Source organism: Mustela putorius, unplaced genomic scaffold, assembly GCF_011764305.1.
Source record: "Mustela putorius furo isolate JIRA1106 unplaced genomic scaffold, ASM1176430v1.1 tig00000253_pilon_pilon_pilon, whole genome shotgun sequence".
Lineage (NCBI taxonomy): Eukaryota > Metazoa > Chordata > Mammalia > Carnivora > Mustelidae > Mustela > Mustela putorius.
Genome location: NW_025421329.1, coordinates 2384329 through 2410931, shown reverse-complemented (window position 1 = coordinate 2410931; position 26603 = coordinate 2384329). Strand labels below are relative to the sequence as shown.

General features: G+C 39.5%; 1 protein-coding gene across 1 annotated transcript in view; it reads right to left on the bottom strand.

Annotated features, from left to right (window-relative positions):
* MACROD2 (mono-ADP ribosylhydrolase 2) overlaps nucleotides 1-26603 on the bottom strand; it is a 1942726-nt gene that overhangs the window by 558481 nt on the left and 1357642 nt on the right. The gene's annotated exons all lie outside the window — the stretch shown is intronic.

Genomic DNA, 26603 nt, shown 5'->3' with positions numbered 1-26603 from the left:
TGTTTGTGTGTATATATATATATATATGCTCATTTTCTTAAAGTCAGTTTTTTTACAGAGGCACTACTGCTTAAACCATTTGTAATGGACTGAATGTTTGTGTCTTCCCAAACTGACATGGTGAACCCCAATGTGATGGTATCTGGAGGTGGGGTCTTCGGGAGTTAATTAGGGGGAGGGTGGAGATGATAGGGTTCTAGTTCTCATAAGAAGAGGAAGAGAGCTAACCCTCTGTGCTTTTCCCCTTCTGAAGACACAAGGAGAAGACAGACATCTGCAAACCAGAAAAGCAGCCATCACCAAATACCAGATCTGTGGGTATGATGATCTTAGACTTCCTAGCCTCCAGAACTGTGAAAAAGAAATGCTGGTTGTTGAAGCCACTCAGTCGAGGGCAGTGTGTTAGAGGGGCCCAAACTGCCCAAGACCCTGTATTTTAAGCAGCAATGTGTAAAGAATCTGGCTGAAAGAGTCAAGGAACAAATGTGACTAGAGAGCTAGCTCTAATTTAGGCTCTCTAACGGGGGAATGTGATCTGAGCATAACAATGTCCTGTGCCAATGGACCTCTGTGTAAATTTAATTAAGTTGTTTTCATCTTTTCCGTATTTTTATTTTTCAGCTGAAAATGAAGGTGATAACGTTCACCATATAGAAATGTGCTGTAGAAATCGATGACGGAGTTTTTAACAAATGTGACTGACTGTGCCGTAGAACCCAAACACCGCAGCCGTGGTTGACTATAATACCAAATGTTATTGCTGAGCTCAATGATGATGGAATGTCTGTCTTTTTTCTTTATATCTTTGGGTTAAATGTGTACTACATTTTATTTTCTGTAACATTTTTATAGACTGCACATTTATTCCCTTTACGTGGATGTCCTATTTAAAAAGTTACAATTCATGTGATTTTGTTGTAGAAGGAGTTAATAATGGATTCCGTTAAGCTCACCTAGAGGTCTGCAAAGTGATAGTTTTCTTTTTTCTGTTCTTTTACTAGTAAATACTAATAAATAGGACAATTTCTGAAAGGGACTAGGAGCTACTTTTTAAATGAATTAATGAGTTCTTTTTTCTTTTCTTTTCTTTTCTTTTCTTTTCTTTTCTTTTTTTGATTCCTTGGGTTCTGGAGGTGCCAATAAGATTGTGAGGAATGTTCTTGAATGATTCAATAAATCGAAGGATACAGAACAATGAAGAGATAGCATGTAGCAAATTCTCCTGGAAATGTTCTAGTCTTTTTAAAGGCATTCACCAAGACCACTGACAGGCCTTTTTCTCAACATAAAAACCAGCTGCAAGCTTACTGTAAGCAATTTGTTACTAATAGAAAGGGCCCCAGAGGTCAGCAATGGCCGACTTAAAAATACAAATACAAACTAGAGAGGATTCGGGGTCATCCCTATCATTTTTGCCGTGTTCACTCACATTCTGCTATGCCTTTTAAACGAAATAGAGGGAATTGAGTGTACAGTGCCTCAGGAATTCCGTGAGAGTGAACTGAGCACATAAACCTCACCTGTCTTGTGTTTGAGACAGAGAAAGAGAGAGGTTTCAGACCTGCCGCATCGCATCATCAAGCAGAAGCCAGAAGATACCAGGATGTTTTCGGCAAGCAAGCCCACTTTAAACCCCACCTGGATGTCTTTCCAGTTCACCTTGTTGGGCACTTAGCTGAACTTTCCTGGGCATCAGTTTCCTCTTTAGTAAATGGAAACTAAAGGGTCTGTGGGAGGAACAAAGGACACTGTATCTGACAGGCAGTAATATCTCCATCAAGCTCCACATCAAGGGGAATTGGTGCCCTACACCAATGTGTACCGTGGTACTGTTGATACTTTGAACCAGATAATTTCTTTGTTGTTAGGGGCCGTGTGGTGCATTGCAAGATGGTTGGTAGCATTCTTTGACTCTATCCACTTGATGACACTGTTCTTCCCCCATTTGTGACAATAAAAAAATATACCTCAATCTTGTCAAAGTTCCCCTGGGGGGCTAAATCATCCCTGGAGGAGGAAAACTGCCCTGCAGTCTGGGGCCTAGACCTCAACTGTGCTGTCAGCAGGTCGTCTCCAACAGTCAACTTTTCCAGGATTGCCTCAGATGGCTACTCCACTCAGAGTCCTGCCCCTTTCCAGGACAGTCCACATCCAAAGACTAATTAATACAGAGTGGAAAGGCTTGGCTCATCTTAGCTTAATGCAGTGCAACACTGAAGGGCCCAACCAGCTCCAGAGCTCCTCTTTCCCTCTGCCCACTCCTGCTTTGCTCCCCTCTCTTCCCCAGGTGTAATCCTAAGGGCACACCTAAATAAACACCATGCACCCTAATCTCTGTCTCAGAGTCTCCCTCCTGGGGAACTGATCTAACTACTTTCTGCTTCCCTCTTAGGGCCAGTTATAGGAGTCTTTTTCCCATTAGATCTCGCAGAAGAGAACATACTGAACAGTTAATGGCAACTTGCATTTGCCTTACCTCCCAGCAATATCTTGGAATCAATCATGTAACTTAGTAATTGAGTCTGAATGTACCAACTGCCTTGCCTGTTTTAACAAGGACAAATAGCTTTATCTGAAAATGACATCATTGCCTTGAATGTGAAGGCAAATGGTCGTGTAATGGAGAATGGCTTCAGTAATATTATTGCATTAATTCAAACAAACAAACAAAAAAGCAATGATAAAGCAGAGATGGAAATACAATATCACGGGGAAAGTTCAGTTTATGTAAAATACCTCTGTATATAATTCGTCCAAACTAAATCTCCTCCATTAATCACCTTTATTGAGAGAGAGGGAGATGGATGGAAGGAGGCAGAGACTGAGGAAAGTGTGAGAGAAAGAAAAAGAGCGTGAGAGAGAGAGAGAGGGGTTGAGAAATAAAGGGTGAACAAGTGAGCTCACCTAAGGGATTTTACAGTGTATAGTCTGTGTTCTTCACCATAATAAATTTTTGATAGTGTCACCAGAAGTGAGTAGCATGGGATTTCTTTATTTCAAAGTTGTATTTAACATAACCACCCACAAAAATCGTCTCCCGTGGACGAATGAAAGATTGTACCAAAACCCAGGCCAGTTAGCCTGGTTTGTTTCAAGTGCACATAACTCAGCAGTCACCTGTGGAACTTAGGGAATGACATCACCAGCCTGATTTGTAAGGTGCCATATTCTCCTTCCAGAAGCCTAAGGAGCAAAAAGTCTCCATGCTAATCAGGCCCCAGCATACAGCCATCAGAAAACTTGCTTCATAACATTTGACTTTTAGGCTTATTTTTCCAAGTCAACATGCACTTTTCCAAGTCACATGCTTGGGGCAAAAGTAATCATTTGATTTGGAGGGTGAGAGGGGATTTTTCTTTTATGAAATTATAGATTGAGCCACTAGCTGGAAAATACTTCCTTAACCCAGAATGTTTGTTTCAAATACATTTGTAGAAACACTGAAATCCTCAGGGCTGTCGATTATGCCTCCCATCTTTTTGAATGTCTATTTCCACTTCTCCATTTGAGGGCAAGGAAAGAAATACCCCACCACCTTCTTTATCTTGATTCTAACAGAGCCTCAAAACCAAAATGGTAAGTAAGTCCTAAGCCAACATCATAACCATCCCTTGCATTTCTCTGGCCCTTGATTCTTGGTTCATGTTTTCCTATAAAGTGGGAATTTCTTTCTCGCTTCTTCATCCACTCTCTTTGCCATCTACCCATTGCTTCTACAACAGCCTTGCCAGCTGGATAGGATTGACTCTATCCTGAGCTGCACGGGAAGGTGTTGATTGACTTAAGTAAGTAGCACACATTCCCCTTAGCCACAAAGAGAGAGTTGGAAAGTTCTGACATCAGTGAGCTGTGGGTGTAAATTAACTGTAAAGTGCTCCCAGTTTTGAGAATCTTTCAATTGCTGAGCCAACACTTTCCTTCTTAGTGAGTCAGTTTTAGTTAGATTTTCCATTATTTGCAAGCAAAAGCATGCTACCTGATACACCTTCCACTTAACTGTTTTTAATTACATATCCCATTTCACTGAGGAAGTTATCGATTGCAAGAAACACCATTATTTTGTTGTACTTTGTGTACCACTACGGAAGGGGAAGCTCTTTGAGTTGAAATACAACACGTGTTTTCTTATCATTTAGGATTTTTATTGCATACTTAATTGAAATTGTTATTTTGGATTTTTTTAGATAATTTCTTAAATTACATCTTGCTCTAGGGAAAAGATTAAGAAGAGATAAATTGGACAAGTTTCTTAAAATTTATCCTCCTGCAGAGTCCAGTACCTCTAAATCATTTTCCACTACAGAGTCACAGGTAACCATTCTCTACAGTTTCATCCTTGTGCTCTTAAGATAGGTGTTGTTGACCCAGTTCTTCACCAGTGCCCCACTCTGGACTTCTTTTCCAAGCTTCTAATACTTTCTCTAAAAGTTTTGAAGTTGGCTTCTTCTTTGTTGCCAAAAAAAGGTTTTCAGACAATAGCCAAACACACTACTCCCCCTCATATGGCCTCTAATTGGTTGGTTGGCTGAAAGTCAAGAGGTTACAACTGCCCAGTCAGTCTACCAGGAACAATGACCAAGTATACACATGTACAGGCAGTGAAAACTCACCATGACTATGTTTGACTGTAAAACACCTCTGGGTATAGGTGGTATCCTACTTTCAAAGAAGATAAGATATGAGAAAGTGAGCATCTTAGAAATAATGGAACATCAAGGTACCTTTCTCTGTCTTTAGGGGTTTGGTTACCAGGATAGTGGGTTGTGCCACAATCCCTTTATCCAGAATGCAGAATACTTGAGTGTTTCTCAGACTGTGATATGACTAACTCTAGGAGTATGCAAGATATTTTGAGGTGGCAAACAGACGGCCATTACTCATTTCAATGTAATATCTACATATGATTTTGATAGGCCCCATATCCTCATTACTTTTTCCAAGTCCTCATCTCTCCTTCTATCTACATGCTTTACCATGTGATTTTACAGTTTCTCTATTAGGGGAGGAAGTCTTTTCTTTATATTCTTGATGATGGACTTGAGCATATGATTTTGTTTGGCCAATGGGATAATAGTAGACATAACATTTAGATTTGAACTTTTATACTCCTGACTTTAGAGAAGAAGCATGAGAAGGACATGCTTCAAGTAGCCCGAGGCTGAGAGACAAGTAGAGTCTGAAATCAGCCTAAGGCAGATGTGTCCTAATGAGCCCGCTGGTATATGAGCAAGGAAGACATGCTTCTTATTATGTCACTAAGTTTGGGGGTTGTTTGTTACACAGCATTACTGTGCCAAAAGCAATGACATATATATGCTAAAACTCTAAGTTATTGTAAAGACTTACAAAAAGGAATATTGGTTTTCCACTTAGGGTGATGATACAAAGTTTCCTATGAAAATAAAAATTCTTAAAGAGTCAATTAAAATATTAGATGATCATCATATTAGGAAGTGGAATGTGAATGCTTAAAGTTAGGGAAATACTGATGCGGCAAATAAAGATTTGAACTGAAAGGCAAGAGATCAGAGCCACTCATTAGCTATAATCTGAGAGCCACCAGTGTATTCCCTCAGTGCCTCAGTTTTCCCATCTGTAAAAGGAGCAGAGTTGGATTAGATGGTTTATTCAGCTATTTAATTCTATGATGGTAAAAAATAGCCTCTTATGCTTTTCTACAGCTCAGAATAAAGATGACAGAGTCAGGCAATTTCATAGCATCCTGAATGCCTTATGCTGTTTGGACATGGGTGGTGGCATCATGGCAACAATGATGGCTGTCAGTTTTGAATTATTGTAATGTGCCAAGCACCAGACTAAGAGCTCTATGTATATTATCTGATTAATTCTCAAGAAAAATCCTATGATAAAAAACACATTACCCCTTTTCAATAAACATGGAGGATCAGTAAAGCCAAGAAAGCAACTCCCTCAAGCTCAGAGAAAGGAATGTGAACTAAGGGATTTATTATTTTACAAAAGGAATAACTGATCTTATTTTTTATTTTTTTTTGCCTTTAATATTTCCTAATGATTCAAGTTATGCATGACTGCATTCCCAAAGGCTCAAATGAGACTGGTGTAGGCAGAGAGCACTGAGAATTTCTCCTATAGCCATGTCCCTCCCTTCTTCTGACTCACCTAGAAGACCCCCCCCCCCACAAGGCCCTCATGGTCCATAATATGGTCAGCAGCTTCCACTCCATAAATTTACATGACAAAGCCTAAATAAAATTGAATCTTTTTCCGATCTCAGTCCTCCTGTCACTTTCTACCACACTTTAAATAAAAGCAAAGACCATGGCCTTCAAGCTCCCAGTGATCTGGCTCCTGGCTTCCTCTGCGCCCACCCCTCTTTTCCCTTTGCTCACAGAGTTGCAGCCACACTGGCCTCCTTTTGTTCTCCAAATACACAAAATACAGTCCTGCTTCAGGGACTTTGGCCTCGCTGTCCCTACAGCCTGGCACATGTTCCTTTTAGATCTCTGATCAAATGTCACCTCCTCAAAGAGGCTCTTTCTGGCCTCTAGCTAAATTACTTTCTATTCCTTTAGGCTGCTTTGTATCCCTTTATAACTCCTACACCACCTGACACACAGTTGTTTGTTTGTTCTTTGTTTCCTCAGCATAAGTTCCCCCCACTGGCCTGTAACTTCCAAGAAGACTTTTGTTTTACTTGTTGTATCACCAGCACCGAAAATGGAGACTGGAACTCAATAAATATCTGCCAAATGGTTGAATGAAAAAATAATGGAGTTAGATGTCATATATAAACATAGTTATATTTTTTTTTCCTACATAAATTGGAGCATGCATTGCGGTTTATGTTCTGAGATTAGCTTCTTTTCATGTCCTAGATCTTGGAGATCATTCAATGTCAGTATGTATTGATCCATCTCATGTTTCTAAGGTCTATGCACTATTCAATGGCATGGTTATGCTGTTTATCTAATATTGGTACATTGATGAACATATAGGGTATTCCTAAATTTTGCTGTAATAACTCACAGCAAGAATTCTTGACTATGCCTCTATGTACTTAAGAGTATTCTCATAGGATCTCTTTCTAGAAATGAAATTAACTTATTTAACCATTGGGTTAAAGGAAAAGTACCTTTAAGTTTTTGAAAATATTGACAAACTACTGCCCCCAGCATGTTTTTCTAATGTAAAACCTCTTCAATAGTAAAGAAGAGTCCTTAATTTCACTTATCCCCTCCCCCATTCCAAGGGTGAATAGAGCACCCTGTCTGCTTAACAAATGGCACTGAAAGATGCAAATCACTGTACCTCCCACCTCCAAGGCTAAATAAACTGAAGGCCAAGGTCATTTAGAGGAGACTGTGAATGAGATCACATGGACTTGGCCAGTAAAGTGTCTGAAGTGCATTGTGCAAGCTCACCCAGGCACCATAATTATAAGCAATAACTTTGTTTTTGTTTTCTTCATTATACCTTGGAAATAGCTGTCATAAAGTCATTTATTGCCAGCTGCTTGCATGTTTATAACTACAACTCTGCACAGTATAAAACAAACTATTACATAGCTATGAATAGTAGCAGTCCTCTTCCAAACTTTATATTTTCTAAGAAGACAGCTGGATTAGTTCCACTGTGAATTTATTAGGATGCAAAATGTCAGAACCAGCAAAGAGAAAAACTTGCCTTTTGCCCGAGCTTGCTCACATGACTGCTAGGAATGTTTTACTGTAAACTATACATATGTGAAAACAAGAACAGGTCACCATAAACCTGCTGAACCCAAAAGAATGTTCATTCTGCTCCAAAATGTCTACATCCGTAAACTCCCTTTATGCAGAAACAGAGGGAAGAAACAAAGGTTAAGAAAGGAAAATAAAACCCTAAAAAACCTCTTATCGACAGCAAAACACTTGTGCAATATGAAAGTGGAACTGCTGGAACAAAATGTCCCTAAAATGATGACTTCTCAAAAACCTAATTACCTCTCATTTTTTAAGTATCCCCTCTCCATCTTCCTTATAATTAAGCACATGTATGAGACAGATGTTGCATCCCTGGCACCCAGGAGTGAGGAGTGTGTGGGGAGGCTCTGAGGTGACCTTTCCTGGGCAGAGCCAGAGGCAACTGAGATTAGAGTCATCATTTCAGATCCCCTGAGTAAATTACCCCCTTGAGTGTGAATGGCCCATGGCCCTTAATCACTGCTGAGGGTCTAACTGTGCCTGCAAGGAGGGGCCTTCCTTGCTGAAGAAGTGGTCTAAATGACAAGGAAGAATTGTTTGCTCACAGGATTGAGGGACTAGATCACTGAAAGAACAGAACTTGAAGCAGGGTCTCCAGAGGACTTGTGGACCTTTGAGCTTTCCTCAGTGTGGCTGTAAGGGAGGCTGTGTCCCATCCTTTACCACTACCATGTGCCCTTGCCCTTGGTCCATCCCCACACCAACTGTCATAGACCCCCTTCATTAGTGCTCTCAGAAAACAAAGGGGCTGGAAATCAGATCCCAGGGCTAACCCTGAACCAATGATTGATGGGCAGGGTGTGGGAGGGTGTAAACACCAGCACACCTTTACCCTGCTGAGAAAAATGCTGAGTGTGAGCATTATCATCTGGAGACTACCATCTTTGGGTTTTACAGTCACCTGGGATTTGACCTGATGTCTACCCTTCCCTTCTAGTCCAGTGCCTCACATCTCACCTGTGTTTTTCTTGGGATTTTCCCAATACATCCCTTTTCCCTAAATCCTCACCTAAGAGTCTGCTTCTAGGGAGCCAATCCATGACATCTGTTGTTGTTATTTACCTTAATGCCACTAGCAGTAAAACTATTAAAGTGAAAGAGACCTCAGTGTTAATTCTGGGAGGACCTCAAAGGAAACAGAGCACATGGTTATCACCAGTCTTGGTAAGCAGAAGCAGAAAAAGCAAATAAATCCTCGTGAAGCCACAGGAAGGAAGAAAGGACATCCTCAAGACTGAACAACCTGAGTGACTGAGATCTGGCTCAGAGACAAGGAGGGGCTGCCGAGGACATACAACTGGGAGGAAATTCAGAAACTGATCACTCAGGGAGAAGTAGAAGGGGGTAGCCCTGGGGATCTCTGTGTTCCATGCTGAGTACAAGGCCCCAACCCAGATCGTGTATCATGTAAAGTTTTGTTAAACAAATACAAGGAGGTGTTATCATCCACTCATTGTTTTGAGTCAGTCTCTGGCTTCTCTTAATGGTATGTTATGTCTCAATATTGATCTTAATTAGAAAGTTCAAGATCTGACTTATAGAGAAACATTAAGAAAACCCATTAACAACAAAATAGCCACAAACAAATAACCACAAATAACCACAAAACAAAAAACACAGCTGTTCTCATGGAACCCAGCAGCCCAAAAGCCTCAACACACATAGACAGTGAGGTGGTCTTTTCTAAGAGTCTATGGACTGGGCACTATAGATAGAGTAAACTCAACCATTTTCCAGTCAACCAGTCTCACAGCTCCTTCGCAGTGTGACTAGTGGTCTGCTAACAAACCAAAGAGCTTTTAGAAGGAAGGGAGAGAACACATTCAACAAATAGTTACTGAAAGACCACAGATACAGACAGGGTACCAGGGTATCCAGAAGCTTCAGCTATCCATCAGGTTCCTGTCTTCCTATGGCTTAATAAAATAAATAGGAATAAAGATACCACCTAAGAAATTCTACAGCTTCTGGGATATTTTAATATGGGCCTGGTTGTCTCTCCTCAAAACCATGTCAAACTCAGAGGAGGCATTATTATTACTATCCCCAGATGGGATGAGTGATCTTCCAAATGTCATGCAGTGGCCAAGAGGAAAAGCTTAGACAGAAGCCCTGATGTTTTTGACTCAAACTACTACTACTACTACTACTTCTTCTTCTTCTTCTTCTTCTTCTTCTTCTTCTTCTTCTTCTTTTAAATATTTGAATTATTTACTTGAGAGTGAGAGAGAGAACATGAGAGAGGAGAGGGTCAGAGGGAGAAGCATCTCCCTGCTGAGTAGGAAGACCAATGTGGGACTTGATCCCAGGACTCCAGGATCATGATCTGTGCCAAAGGCATTGACCCAAACTTCTAAACACTTCCTGCTCCAGAATAGAGTCAGTGAGGTCAGGGTTGAAGAAGGAAGGTGGAGACAGGGGAAGAATCCATCCTGAGCATGCTCAGTCCTTAGAAAAGGCTAGTTGGAAACAAGAACTCTTTATCAGCATGAACACAATACAAAAACCCTTCTAGGCTTAGCCACCAGATCTTACTTATTAAATCAGCTGTCAAGCTGAAGATCAGGGTTACAGGGTAATTAAGGATTAGGACACTTTGGAACCACTGCTCTATTCTATTCAGATGACTTTGAGAACCACTGTATTATTCTATTCCAGCTAAGGTTGTTTCTTCCCACTGTTTCACCAGACCATTGTCATCCAGCCTGTATCCAGCTCATATCCAGGACAGACTCTCTCCCACTAAGATGAACTGAGGTCCTTTCCTGCCTATGCTTATTAATCTGTCACATGATTGGAGAGTGAACGATTGCCAGGTTACCAACACATATATAGGTTTTATTCCTGTAGACTTTTTGACACCTTTGTTCCATCTCTTTACAGAGTCAGCATGTTCTCTCCACAAATTGGGTAATTTAATTTTATGCCCTCCATAATTTCATGGTGTGATCTCAACACATCACATAGAAAAAGAGATGGTTTTCCTTATGAATAGAGCCACTTCTAAAGTCAGTTATATATGCAAACACTTGACTCCATTTCATATTTATGGGAGACAGGTGAGACTCTATTGACAGTTGGTTGGGACCTAAACTACAGTGGTTTGTAAAGAATATGGGCTTTAAATAAAATGAGTTGTGATTATTCAGCTTGGGTCAATATGTAAAGGTAATAAATTCTTCTTTCCTTAGTCACAAAGGAAGACATTAGTCAAGCCTAATGCACACTTTATATTTAACAAGGGAATTAATTAGGAGATAATGACTAAAAAAGGGGTGTCTAAAGGACGCACCCTGTAGGAATGACTAAAATAAAGGGAAGCAAGAAAGGAAAAGGAAAAGGAAATTGATTGTAGTCATATTTCCCAAGTTCAAGAATTGCTACTCATGGCCTGAAAATGGCTGTGCTTTGTGGGCCATCAATCACTGTGAGGAGTTTTATCAACTGGAGTCTTTTATGGAAATGAGCAAAAAGAAGAAGACTGGGAACATCCAGTCTGCAAGAAGATGTCTGACAGCTCAGGCCCCAGGATGTGAGTTATTTGTATACATTTCCCAGTGCTTACTGCATTAATCCAACCAGAATTCTGCCAGACCCACAAGGAGGGAAGCAGGCAGCTGGCCTCCAAAGTATACACTGAGGGTCAGTGAATACACGGTTGTATACACAGTTGGCTCCAGCACTGGGACATGAACAAACCATCAGGATGAACAGACCAAATTTAACAGAAAGTGACACACCCATTATTCACTAAGAAATAGTTAAAACTAAATGTCTTTCTATTCTTAGGGAGTTAATTTAATGTATGCACTATGAGAGACAATGAGAAGGTCATACATGCACTAATGCATGGATGGATGGGTGAAAAGATAGCAAGATGGAAGGATAGATAGGTAAATGGATGAATGGAGCAAAACTTGATTTAGAAATGAATACTTTTAGGTACCACCAGCTCTGCTAGACATTGACTTCATTTAAAGTCTAATTTCACAAAGTGAAGGATTTAATTTTTAACCACAATCTCACAGTTGCATCTATATTAAAGACAAACAAAATAAAAACCATCCATAACAGATTGTAACACTGTCTCAGATGAAACTTATTACAGCCAAGTGTTATATTCCTTTCTAGTATGTGAAGGTATTTCTGCCCATTGATTTTTCCTCTCCCTCCATGTTATTGTTCCTTCCTTTTGGGATTCACTGAAAGTGCAACATATCCTCAACATTGAATACAATAGTTGCATTAATATAACAGATGTCACTTGATGTAATTGAGGAAGGTTTTTGAGGACACAGTAAGAAACCAATAATTAGGCAAGGATTCTATGCTAGAGAATCATTTCCTGTAAGTTCCAAAGAGCTGTTCAAGTTTCCTCCATCTTTTTCAATCAACGTTTCAACATGAGATCTCTATCCCATATCTAGCTTCAGAAGCTTTATAAATGATCCTTTTTTACCGCTCTTCACACCACCTTACTGGGCTTTAGTGTTCCACTAAAAGCACAGGTATCCTACACGTGTAATTGCTCTTGGCAGTTATTTGCTCCAACTACCCCATGCATGGCCCCCCTCCCTACCATCCCCGATAAGGTTCAGATAGGCTCCATCTGAACTTCTTCTGGGATGGGGGGTTCACTGCCTATAAAAGTAAATGGACCACTGCTTCTCAAACTTCAATGTGCTTCCACTCAACTGAGCATCTTACTCAAATGCAAAGTCTGATTAGGTAGATCTGTGGCAGGCTGAGATTACGCATTTCCAACAGTCGCCCAGGTGATGCTAATATTATTGATCTGGGTACAGTTATAGTAGTACATGGCTAGACAATAATATCACTTCAAGTCCTACTTTTCAAGATAGCATTAAATTAATCCCAACCCAGGGAAGGCTGGGAGGAAATTATTGTTCCACTTATCACATGGATACCTGAAGCGGCAGAGCTCCCAAAACTACACACAAGTCAGTAACGACCCAGGAAGAGGGCAGATGATGAAGACGATGCTCTTCCCTCCACTTCTGCACTTTCCCACAAAACAGTCCTGTTTAAACACCTGACTCCTTTTGTCATGATAAATACCCTTGTCCTCCTGCTCACATGAAATGTCAACCCCTAAGTCTCAACAGTTTCCTGGTGGGACTATTTTGTCTGTTTTTATCTGTACATGTCACTTGCATATTTTAGATCCACAGTCAGTGTATTCCAGAAACTTGTACTAGAACAGGTCTCAAACATTAATGTGGAGGCAAGTCACCAGGAGATCTTGTGAAAAGCAGATTCTGATTCAATAGATCTGGGGTGAGGTCTTACTTTCTGCATTTGTAATAAATTCCTAGATGACACTAATGCTGCTGATCTTTGGACTCCACTTTAAAGAACAAAAGGTGAGATTATCACCCACAAAACTTGCCCACATTTGATTTCTTTGCTCAATGTTGACCCTCATGTCCATAAAACTTATGATGCAAGCAACAGGCAACTTGACTTCAAGCAGAACTCAATATGTGTGTGTGTGTGTGTGTGTGTGTGTGTGTGTATTCTTGTAATTTAGAAAAATCCAGCAGTAGGCATTGCTTTAGGTGAGGCTTGAAGCAGCTTCTCATGGTGCCTCCATGAGAAGGCATCACTATACTAAATGACAGACATAGGCTAATTGGTTGGTATGAACCACATATATATACATATGTAGTTGTGAACATGCTATCTGGTGAGGCAGAGGTCAAGTAGTAGGTCAGGTGCTCTTTTTATTTTTTTTGGCTGAGACAAAATCTGAAACATCCCCTCTTGTCAAAATTTCAAGTGGATTTTTTCTTGGGTTGAGAGGAAAGCCCTATGTAATAATTGCTGAGAACTACTTCTGCTCCAAAAACTATAATTCTGAGAAACTTTCAAGAACTTGATCATACTTAGAAGGCACTGATTATTAAGGACAAAAAAACAAAAAACAAAAAACAAAAAACCTCATGACCATATAAATTCTTGTGTCCTGCCTTTAGATTAAAATACAAATCACCCAACAATTAATAATTTTTTAAAATAGCATTAAAGATTCTCTGAAATCTCAATCCAGTATTTAATACCCTTTCCCAACACATATAAATGTTTTCCCTTGTGCTGTATTTTTTTCCTTTCTACTACTTCCTTCTATTCTTCCCTTGCTTTGATTTGGTATGATGGAGTCATCCTTAATGAAGCACACTGCACCATTTTCATAGGACTGGAGCCCCTAATCAATTACTGTAGAGAAGTTACTAAGGCAATGGAAAAACAAAAGTTTCTGTTTCCTTTAGTTATGGTATATTTTCCATAGTCTGGCTGCTCCAGTCCTTCCATTCAGAATTTTGACGTGCCTTGGAATCTTAAGACTCATTTTCATTCACCTTTGATGTACAGCAAAACTTGCAAAAAAAAAAAAAAGTTTCCTGTTTCTGTAAGAAATGTCATGACATTTTGCATTCTGCAGTGAATGCACAAGCTTGCAAGATTATGTTGATGTAATGGTGACTCTGCTATCACATCTGGGAATTGAAATGATAGAAGAAAAATGCTAATATGTTCACTAGATGAAATCAAGGAAAGGTACTTATTTATAATTATGGATCTTTATTCTATTTTTCTCTTCTCAAATAAAAATATACAGTATTTTCTAGTTACTTATGGTAAGGGATATTTTTGGAAAATTATTAGCAATGCAGATATGAACATCCCTGGATACATTTTATTAGGGAGATTTTTAAGTATGTAATGACTTGTCTAAAATACTTTATGATCTTTCATAAATGGGTCATTTGTCCAGATAAGAAATTTAGTGTAGAATGAACATAGAGTTATATTTGGATCTTAATTATACAGGCCAGAACCACTAGCAAAGTCATTAAACATAATTCTTAAGCTTCCCAGAAGAGAGGATTGATCAGAGGAGACCTCAGTGGGTCCATTTTCCAACTTTAAGAGGCCTAAAATTTTACCCTACTTTTTCTTAATAATTTATACAGTGCAGTGTCTGTGGTTAAGATTTCAGAGAACTATTAATTTCCAGATGGAAAAGAGAGTCTGGGTCTACAGAGACCACACAAGCTTGGAAGACTGATGCAAGTATCTGAATAAATCAGTCATAATGGAAATCATTTTAGACAAGGGTTTTCTTTAACCAACACTGTGCTGATGTTTTGTTCACTTACCCCATGCACTTCAATGTTTTAGTTACTGCATTATTACTAATTGACAAGAAATGGTGTGATTTAAAGGCAACCCATAAAAGGTATTAAATAACTATTACACGGATTGGACTTTGTTTCATTCTTGATCTCCCTCCCCCATTTCAAAAATTTTTTTTTCCATTAGTACATATGCAAAATTAAATCCCCTGAATTTGCTTAGCTTTTATTCTGCAAATCATTATTTGTCTCATTAAGACAAAATTATAAGGGCATTTTGGGGCTCCAACTTGTAGCAACGACTAGTATTTTTACAACTCTTTTCCAATAGCAGCTGCACCTTTGGAGAAATAACGAGAAACTAAAAACCATTTATTTAGCATCCAAACTTTACAGGCATTCTTGGTCACCCACTAGATAGTGAGCATTGGGAGCAATGAAGAAGCAAGAAGGAGAGTGTTGGGAGGTAGTAGGTGCCTCCATACAGCCAAAGTTGTGTCAAAAGGCAAGGAATAGCAACAGTCATGAAGACCCTTCAAATCCCATTTCCATGATGCCATGGACACAGAAGTGAGCCAAAATGGGCACATCCTCTTGCAGATTGGGATTCCACTTCAGTGAGTAGTACAGAAACTTTATGAATTAGAAAATGAAGGAGGGATAAGTTTGTACAACAAAAAAACAAACAACAACAACAAAACACTGGTGTTTCCCATTAGGCCATATTTTTCTCTTAGCTCCATATGGACTCTCAAAACTCAATTGTAGTCAAAGAATAAAATCATCACCATTTTTAGGTACAGTATGAAGCACTAGCTAAGTAATTTAGAGACAGTTCTAACACCAACTTATGAGGCTTAATGTATTGCATGTGAGTTTGGAGATCACTTTTTTTTCTTTAAGATTTATTCACACTCATGCAATCAGAGTTTTATCTTATACTTTCAAGGACTGATGAGAAAATTTAATGAAAAATCCATAGCGGAATGCAGCCTTTCAAAATTTACCTGAGAAGGGGGATGAGATAAGGGGATACGGAACAGGATTTTCAAAATCTGATTTTTTTTTTTTCATTAACAGACAAAAATCAGTTCTGGAAAATGCCTAAACTTAGTCCTTTAACAAAGTAAAAGCATCAATACTGTATGTGAAGAACATTAAGATTTTCTTTACCAAAATTTCAGACTAAAGATAAAAGGAAATTTCAAATTAATGAAATATTTTGCTAGGAAAGAGATATGATGATTTCCAAAGAGTTTCTATTGTCTCGGAATAGTGTCCAGGTTGTGATTTGGTTTTTAAAAGTGTGTGTGTGTGTGCGCATCTAAGCACATACCATGGAGGCAATTGGTTAAGGTAAGGTATTTTCCTCCAGACATGGCTATACCAACATATCAACCATCACTATCCAGTAGCAGAGGATTAGTTAACAAGCAAATGAGATATTAGACATAATCCTTTAATGGTGAAATGAGAGGTGTTCAAGATATATAGCTGGCTCAAGAGACTGTCCAGAGCCTGTCCCCTTTTCATGAACAATGTATGAGAATCTACACATTCTGGAAAGCTTGGCCACTGAAGATCTTAAGAGCCGGGCTGAGGTCCATGGCTCTGATGGTACTATTACACACTGGATGGACAACTCCATGGCCTGACCTGCTAACAGGATTGTGTTCACAATGAACATTTCCTGGAGGGTGTTTGTTGCAGTCCCTGCAGACGGAAGAGCACTACTAAGTTTACAAAAGAAGACTAGATGACTATTTTTTCGACTGCTTGCTAATGGATGTTAGTATGTGTGACAGATGTCAGCCTGAGAACTGCTTATATTTTCAACATAGAGTTTGATACAGCTGTGAGATATCAGTAGAACATTTTCACGTCTACCAGAGGCTAACAGTATTTGACAAGTGAACTTGATGATTGTTGATGGAGCTGAAAGTTATGGGCAGAAACGCAGTAACAAAGGTGGAGCAGTGTGCTTGAGAAAATGACTCAGGAGTGGGCATGAGATAGCCAGTGTTTCCCTAATACACCTAAGGGATGAGGAAAAAAAAAAAAAAAGAAAGAAAGAAAGAAAGAGAAAGAAAGAAAAGAATTAGAAAACTATAGAGGAACCAACCCAGATCAAGACATTCAACAAGTGGGCCAGATGTAAATATCCCCAGTTCTGAGGCTGCTCAACCAGTCTTGGCTATCGCTCTAAGATGCTGCTGATGCCCTACCCACTGCCCTTTGAAGTTCACATTCTCATGCCCATCGGTGCCTTCTCATCACTAGCCCCTGGGAGTCTCTAACCATGGACAGGTGAAGAAAGCAAGGTGATAATATAAGGTAGGACAGTTCTGAGATATGCTCCATGCAGTCTGTCAGAGGCTTTCATGGGAGTGAGCCCTTGTTGCCCACAGCAGTAACCTGTTCAACAATGCACCTGTGCTGGCTTTCTGTTCTCCCTTTTGTCACTTCCCTATTCCCCTATCAGTAGTCCTAGCATCAACTCCAAAATTAATTACATGTGTTAAGCTAGTCACCAAGTGTGTTTTTTGGAAAACCGAGCGTCTGATATATGTTCATATTAGGTACACGTGCTCTAACATTAGTGCCCACATTAAGCGTGCATTCTAAATAAGCCACCTTAATTCTCCCAGAGACATGAACGAATAGTCCCTTCTCTTTATTGCTATTTCTGCATTCTATTGCCTTGTTGTCGTTCTCCTGCTTGGAAGAATTATAAACTACAGCATTGTGACTCCTGGAACTGCATATAATCACTATTCAAGAGGAAAAATGAATTGCAAAATAAAAACCTTCCTTGCAACTTGGTATACAGAAGATAAAGGCAAGGAAGTGGAGAAGTGAAATCTTAGGCAAGCTTGATGCTCAATCACGGTAATTTCACCATAAAAATGATGAGGAAGAGCTTTGGGATATGTATCATAGTATCATTTGGTCCCGAGTAAAGGTGATTTTATTGCACTAAGCTTTGCAGATTATCCATTTGCACACAGCTGACCTATATCCAACCAGAATTGGCTTCCATGGGAGTTTTAAAATAATAATAATAACACGAATAATAAACTGATCTTGTCATAGCTTTTATTATCAGTTGTAGTTAAGGAAAGGCAGAGAAGAAAAGAGGCTCAATGTATTAATACTTGGCTAGCTAACAAGCCAAAGAGATATTAGAAATCATTCTTCATTGGCAAAACGAGTGGGGTTCAGGATATGTAGCTGGGATTGAAGCTCAGGAATAAAACTCCCCTGGTCTGAGAATCTGGAGACAACTATTTACTGTGCGACCACAGAGATTTCCCTGAAGCTATTAGAACAGATAAAAATGACACCACTTTCACAAACCAACTTGTTTCACCTTTTAAGAAATTCTCTCCAGATTTCCTTTGCCAGACCTACTCAAAGATAAATAGAAACATGACTCTCAGACAAATATTTACAGGTCTCAGCACCACGGAGCTCTCTCCTTTCGGTAATATTTTGTGTATTTCTACGGAAGCACACTCATGGCTGCTGAAAGATGTCATCTCTGGAGGGGAATGGCCAGAGGTCATCTTTAATGTGGTTTTATCCCACTGATCTCAGTGGCTGAACAGGAGGGAGAGCTTTCATTTAGTGAGTTCTCTGCTCCAATCCACTTCTTCTGGTATCTTCCCGTGCTTTACCCCTTCCCCGTTTAAGGTCACAAGTGAGATGAGAAGATGTGGCTTGCATGGAAGAGTGGATAAAAAAGAGAAACTTCAAAAAGCAAAGGACTGTTAGAAAAACATGTATTTTTATTTTGTGAGGTCTAGGACAAACCTCTGTCGGCTAGAGAATACTACCAAGGCTAGGAGCTATATAATCAGATAAATGCTCTCAAATACTCTAAGGACTTCCACTCTGCACAGCCAGACCCTGTCATCTGTCCAGACCAGGAGGTTAAGCTGAGGTTCACAAAGAACTCTGCCGAAGAAAGCATTTGTGTCTAAATCATACAGTCTTCACAAGGACATTCCATCTAGGGCACAGCAGAGTTGATTTTTTTTTTAATTCCCTTAAAATAAGTTTCTGGTTTCAAATACATGAGATCCTTGAAATATAACAAAATTCCTGCCCATTTCTTGCCTCATTTTGACTAGGAGTATTTTTTTAAAAATCAGCAAAATTAAATGACTACCCTGGGTTCTATTTCTTAATGGAATATTTGGAAGTATGACTGTTCTGAAGCTAGGTTTTGGGGATGGAACTTTTCTTAAGCTAGATGCCTCACTGGGGTGAGAGATCTTTGGATCTTGCTGTCACTAGCTCTGAGACCCTGAGGAGACAAGGTCATGTCTCTCTGGTCCTCCATCGCTTAATGTGGAGAATGAGGAGGTCACACTAGGTCACCTATAAACCTGATCCCCCAGTCTGATGGTCTGTGATTCAAATAAGTATAGCTAATCTTCACGGAGTACTTACTGTGTGCTCTGCAGTATTCCAAAAGTAATAAATAGATTCCTCACTTAATTCTCCCCACAAGCCTAGAAGGTAGATGCTTTTTTTTTTTTTTTTTTAATCATTGGCCACATCTTATGGTTGAGGAAACCGAGGTACAGTGGGGTTCTGTTTCTTAGGTTAGATCACATTCTCAGACACTGTGAGGCAGTCTGCCTCTAGAGAATGCCTTCTTTTTTTTATTTGACAGACATAGATCACAAGTAGGCAGAGAAGCAGGCAGAGAGAGAGGAGGAAGCAGGCTCCCTGCTGAGCAGAGAGCCCAATGCCATGCGGGGCTTGATCCCAGGACCCTGGGATCGTGACCTGAGCCAAAGGCAGAGGCTTTAACCCACTGAGCCACCCAGGCGTCCCTAGAGAATGCCTTCTTAATCACCAGGCCGACTGCCTCTCTGGCTATCTCTGACCTCCTCAGTGCTGTCCTAAGAGTCAAAGGCCCACAGACGCAATGTGTCTCTGGTTGGGTTTCCCCAAAAGCAGACACTGAAATTAGGATTTTTGGAAAAAGTGTGTTATGTGGGAGCTGATTTCAAGAAAGCCCCGTGAAGAGGAAGAAAAATGGGGCATGGCTGAGAGGAAAACCAGTGAGCACAGTGCACCTTAATGGATGGGTTACCACTGTGGATAACTGGGGCTCCATCTGCTGGGGGCGCTCCGAGGAACTAGGCTGAGCCCAGCCTGGAGTCTTCTACTGAGGGGTGAATTAGACAGGATATTTACGGGCCAGTTCCCATGCTGATTGGCTAGCTCTCTGCGATTCTGGCCTGTCTATACTTGAGCAGAGCTTACCCTCTTGGCTAGGGAACAGACTCCTCTAGGAGGAGGGAATATTTAGGAAGTATAGGAACCATGTAGACTGAGCAGCAAAGGTAAGGTCCTGACAGAATCTGCTACAGCAGGCTAGAAAAAGCAGGAGCCAGTACTCACATTCAGGCCATTTGGCTCCGGTCCTTGGCCTCAAGGGGCAAATCAGCTATGCTGATAACTGCGTGGGCTGGAAAACCACTAAGGGGGAGAAAGAGGCTTGCTCAATCTCCCTCCCAGGGTTTCTCTGCCAACCAGTCTTGTCTGCCCCGTACAAGGGAAGGATCCTGAGCCATTGTCTTGTTTGGTTTAATTCGAGATTCGACACATCCCATGATTTATAAGAGGCCCGGGATACTTAATGAGCTTGATCTGCGCCTTGAGCTAACTGCATCTCCCTGTGCTCAGCTGCTATCGATTAAAAATAAACACTGGTTTTGTTTATCCTGGACAATTTGTTTGTCTTCTCCACAAATGTTCCATTAGCTATCAGACTCATTTTTTAGTTCAATTGCCAGGACTAGTAAAGTTTGTGTTAAGTGCAAAATGATACATGCCTGCCATTGGTTTTCAAGTTGAAAGCATTTAAAAAACATTTTTAGTATAACTTTTCATCTTTTAATTAAAAAATAAAACCCAGTTCAATCTTATTACTCTGTAAGAGAACATTTCACCAGTAAAAGACATTCCCCAAGGACTCTAATAAAAAGAACAAATATATTATTATAATATGATTAATCCATATTAAAGATTCTCTTTTTTTTTTTTTTTTTTTTTTTTTTTTTTTTTTTAAAGATTTTATTTATTTATTTGACAGAGAGAAATCACAAGTAGATGGAGAGGCAGGCAGAGAGAGAGAGAGAGGGAAGCAGGCTCCCCACTGAGCAGGGAGCCCGATGTGGGACTCGATCTCAGGACTCTGAGATCATGACCTGAGCCGAAGGCAGCGGCTTAACCCACTGAGCCACCCAGGCGCCCTAAAGATTCTCTTATTAAGGAAGGTCAGGGAGTCTCATTTGGTAGCATGCTTAGAGCAGAGCCAGGAGATCAAAGGTTGTCATTATTTGACATTTATAGACCGGGCAGCAGAATATGATGAAGTACTTGAGTGAGCAAACTGGACATGACCTAACAGCCCAATAAAACAATGCCGGACAGTTGCACTAAGCATTGCCATCACTCCCTCCATCATCTTATCCTCGTATTACACTGCAGGTGATTCAAAAGTAAATGACAACTGTAACATCAAAGGACCTCATGGGTTCCATGAGAATAAGATGACCAAATGGTAGCAGCATCAGGCAAACCAGGTACAGAAGTGAGCTCTCAAGGCCAGAGGGGACCACCCTTTCCTCTCCAAAGCCCCTAACCCCATATTCTCTTGCATAGCCAGATATTTCCATTTATTTACTTAGCTGATCATGTACTGATTGAGACTTTATTGTGTGCCAGACACTGAGAAGGGCTGATGTTATTTTGGTGAGCAAAAGCAGGCGGATCCCTACACTCAACAACTTCAAAATCTGGCAGGAAAAGACAATTAAATGAAAGAGGCAAACCAGCGTGAAAATGCACCTGTAAGAGTTATGGGGCAGAACTGCAAGACAGGAGAGCATACGGTTGGGCCATTTGACCTGATTATGAAGGTCAGGGTAGGAAGATTTCCCTGAGGCAATGATATATGAGCTAAGAATCATAAGATGAGGAGAAATTGACTAGACAAAAGGTGTAAGGAACATATTCCCAGGGCAGGGAAAGCACGTACAACAGCCCTGTGTTGGGAGGCGGTGGAAAGCAGTGTTTAGGACAGAGCTGGAGCGCAGACTCCAAGAGAAGCACAGCCCTGGATGAGACCAGAAAGACTTAACTGGGGATTTTTGCTTTTATCTGGAATAGTACCTCATTGGGGAGTATCTTCCTATCACTCCTGGAGGCTGGCCCACATCGATGTGCTAATGTGATTGCATGTCCTCTTTGTGTAAGAGGAGATGTTTGAGGGCTGAGGCAAAGCCTTATTTGTTTCTGTCTCCTCTACACTTTAGCACCATAACCAGTTTAGTCTATTTTTTTATTTCATTGAAATAAAATTAACATACCATAGAATTCACCACTCTCAAGTGTACAATTCAGCGGTCATTAGTATATTCACGACTCGTACATCCATCACCTAATTCCATAACACTTCCATCATTCAAAACAAAAACAAAAATCTGGTGCTAATGAGCAGTCGTTCACCATTCTCCTGTCTCCTCAGGACCTGGTGACCTCTAATCTACCTTCTGTCTTTGGATTTGCCTACTCTAGACATTTCATACAATGCAATCATGAAAGATGTAGCCTTTTTTTGTCTAGATTCTTTCACTTAGCATATTTTCAAGGTTCAACCATATGGTACCAGGAATCAGTACTTCATTCATTTTTATGGCTGAATATGCCACATTTGGCATATCTGCTCATCAGCTGATAGATAATTTGGGTTGTTTCCACTTTTTGACTATTACAAGCAGTGGTGCCATCAATCGTCATAGACAGGTATTTGTATGAATACCTGTTTTCTTTTTTTTTTTTATTATTATCATGTTCGGTGAGTCACTGTATCATTAGTTTTTTATATAGTATTCAAATGATTCACCAATTGTGCATAACACCCAGTGCTTATCACAACATGTGCTTTCAATTCTCTTGGTTATATGCAGGATTAGAATTGCTGGGTCATATGGTAATTCTGTGTGTAACTTTTTAAAGGAACTTTTACCGGTTTTCTATAGCAGCCTGTATCGTTTTACATTTCCACCAGCAATGTATAAGATTTCCATTTTTCCCCATATCTTTGCCAAAGTACTTGTTACTGTCTGCTTTTTTTGATTATAGAAAGTCTAGTAGGTGTGAAATGTAATCTCACTGTGGTTTTGATTTGAATTTTCCTAACAATGAATGTTTTTTTCATGTGCTTATTGGCCATTTGTCCATCTTTGGATAAATGTCTATTCAAATTCTTTGCCCATTTAAAAAAAAATGGATGGTTTGTCTTTTTGTTGTTGAATTGTGGTAATGAATACTCGACCCCTTATAAGAGATACAAATTGTAGGGACACATGGGTTCAGTCAGTTAACCGTCTGTCTCTGGCTCAGGTCATGATTCCAGGTGCTGGGATTGAGTCCCTTGTCAGGCTTCTTGCTCAGTCAGAAGCCTACTTCTCCCTCTGCCTGCTGCTCCCCCTGATTTGTGCTCTCTCTCACTCTGACAAATAAATTAATAAAATTATTTTAAAAAGACATGAAATGCAAATATTTCCAACCATTCATTTCAATTTCTTGTCAATTTCATTTCTTCTCTGGTATACAAAAGTTTATTTTTGATGAAGTCCAGTTTATCTATTTTTTCTTTTCTTTATTGTGCTATTGGTGTCATATTTAAGATACTCTTGTCTAACCCAACATCACAAAGATTCACATCTGTTTCCTTCTAAGAGTTTTATGGTTTTAGCTCTTATGTTTAGGTCTTAGATCTCTGCTGAGTTCCTTTTATGTAGATGTTGTGAGACAGGGGTCCAATTTTTTTTTTCTGTCTAGTTGACCCAACATCATTTGTTGTTGAAAAGACTATTCTTTGACCATTGATCACCTTGTGTCTTTGTGAAAAAATTGAGTATACATATGTAGTTATATATTTATATATAAGTATACTACATTGACTTATATACATTATTGAATATATATACATATATATCTATATACATCTCTCTATATATATCTTGATTACTATAACTTCACAGTAAATATTGATATCAAGAATTGAAAATCCTCTGATTTTATTTTTTTATATAAAGACTTATTTTATTTATTTTAGATAGAGAGAGAGCACACACAAGTGGGAGGGGAGTGGCAGAGGGAGAGTATCTCAAGCAGATTCCCTAACGAGTGCAGAGCCCAACAGTGCTTGTTCCCACAACCCTAAGATCACGACTTGAGCCAAAATCAAGAGTCAGACACTTAAACGACTGAGCCAGCTAGGTGCTCCTGACTTTATTATTATTATTATTTTATTTTATTTATATATTTGACAGACAGAAATCACAAGTAAGCGGGGAGGCAGGCAGAGAGAGAGGAGGAAGCAGGCTCCCCGCTGAGCAAAGAGCCCGACGCGGGGCTCGATGCCAGGACCCCGGGATCATGACCTGAGCCGAAGGCAGAGGCTTTAACCCCCTGAGCCACCTAGGCACCCCTTATTATTTTATTTTAAAGACTGTTTTGGCCCTTTGGGTTCCCTTGGTAGTTCATATGAATTTTAGGATCAGCTTGTGAATTTCTGCAAAACAAAGCAGTTAGAATTTTGATAGAGATTATATTCAATCTGTTACTCACTTTGGGAAGTATTGCCATCTTAACACTATTAGGTCTTCCAATAAATGAACATGGGGTGTCTTTCCATATATTAAGTCTTCTTTAACTTATCTTAACAATATTTTATAGTTTTTAGTGTAAAAGTCTTATATCCCCCTGGTTAAATTTATTCATAATAATGATGCTATTATAATTGGCATTGTTTTTTTTTTATCTCCTTTTCAGTTTGTTCATTGCTAGTGTATAGAAATACAACTGATTTTCGTATATTGATCTTGTATTCTACAACTCTGCTAAACTCACTTAATAGCTTTAATAGGTTTTTTTTTTTTTTCCCTACAGATTTCTTAGGGGTTTTATGTATAAAACGTTATCTGCAAATAGAGCAAGTTTTAATTTTTCCTTCCAAATCTGGATGCCCTTTATTTCTTTTTCTTATCTACCTGCCTTGGCGAAGACTTCCTGTATCATGTTGAATAGACATGGTGAGGATGGACATTCTTGTCTTATTCCTGAACTTAGGAGAAAAGTTTTTAGTTTTTCACCATTAAGTATAACACATGTTAGCTGTGGCTTTTTCATAGATGGACTTTCAACCAGTTTCTTTTGAAAAAAAAAAAGGAAAAAGAAAAGAAAAAAGAAAAGGAAAAAGAAACTTCTAAGAAATTTCAACTTCCCAGAGAGAATATTTATTTGTTCTAGAGGCTTCCACTCCTGACTCCTCTATATCTCTTCAGTCTTCTCCCTAAGTGATACTTTGTCCCAGTGTTTTCAAATATGGTTCACAGAACTCTGCATCAAAATCACCTTGAGGGCTGTTTTAAAGGCAAATTTCTACGTTTCTCCCCATAGACTCTACTAAAATCTCTGGATGCGGAGCCCAGGAATATGCATTTTTAACAAGCCTCCAGGTGATTCCTCATAAAAGGAAAGGAAAAGAGAAGAAAAGGTGTTTATTTTTCAAATACATTTGAGAAATACTGCCAAAATATATTTTAAAGACTCAGTCTACTGAATAAAATAAACTCATTTAAAGTGGGAAATTCCTAATTTACTTCATCAAGAAAGTCTTTGGGGCCAAACACCAATTAATCATGCAAAATATAGTATTAAAAATGCTACATGATCACTTTTAATAAATCATTAGATAGAGGAAAAACATTTTTTTTAACTCTAAGGACCTACAAACATCTACAGACCGAGCTACAAATAAAAGATGTTCAATAGTAAAAAAGAAATATGAACAATGGTTGTACCATGTTCTTTTTGGCAAGACTACAACAACACAGATGCCTCATTCATGAGTCCTTATAAACCTGCATTTGCCCATTGTTCTCTGGCAGGGAAAAGTAATGAAGGAATTTCTATGAAATAATAATAATGAGATAGACATAATAACAATAATAATTATAATCATAATTATTATTATGTAAAAGGCCTTCCACGGAATAATAGCAAAAAGATCTATCCTAGCCTCTTTGGCGCCTTCTTACTAGAATTCCCGTGAGTAAAAAGGCCTGGTCTGTCCAAGCCAGCTACAGCAAACTCCGTCAGATTTAGATCCCATTCCTCCAGGACATTCACAGTTGTCTCTTATCTCTCTTTGCACATCTGCACAGACTACAAACAAGCTATTCCTGATGTTCTAGTTTCTACTGTCATGTTAACAGCCTCTCAGATGTCTTTGAATCATTCAGGTGGCACCTGTGGTTTTTTAGCTAGAAGAGCACAAGCCCCAAGCACTGTGAAGCTGTGGGGGATAGGAAAAGCACAGGCAAAGGAATTTGCAGCAAAAATTATTTTCCCTTCCCCTTGCCTTTAAGTTCAGTGTGAGGTACGGATTTGTTTGCTGTTTCATTATTTAAGGTGCCCCTACTTTCATGAATAAGACTTTCTGTAATGATTTCTGGGATGCCTCCATGGGATTTGTGTGCATAAAGAAGCTGGGGTGGGGTCTCAGCCAACACTCCACATTCAGGAGTCTGTCTCTGGGCCAATACTGAGTATGCTCTGGGTTCTCATGGGAGCTCTATCCCACCGTTTGTCCCTTTTCCATGGACTCTTTCAATGCCCCCTTCAAGTC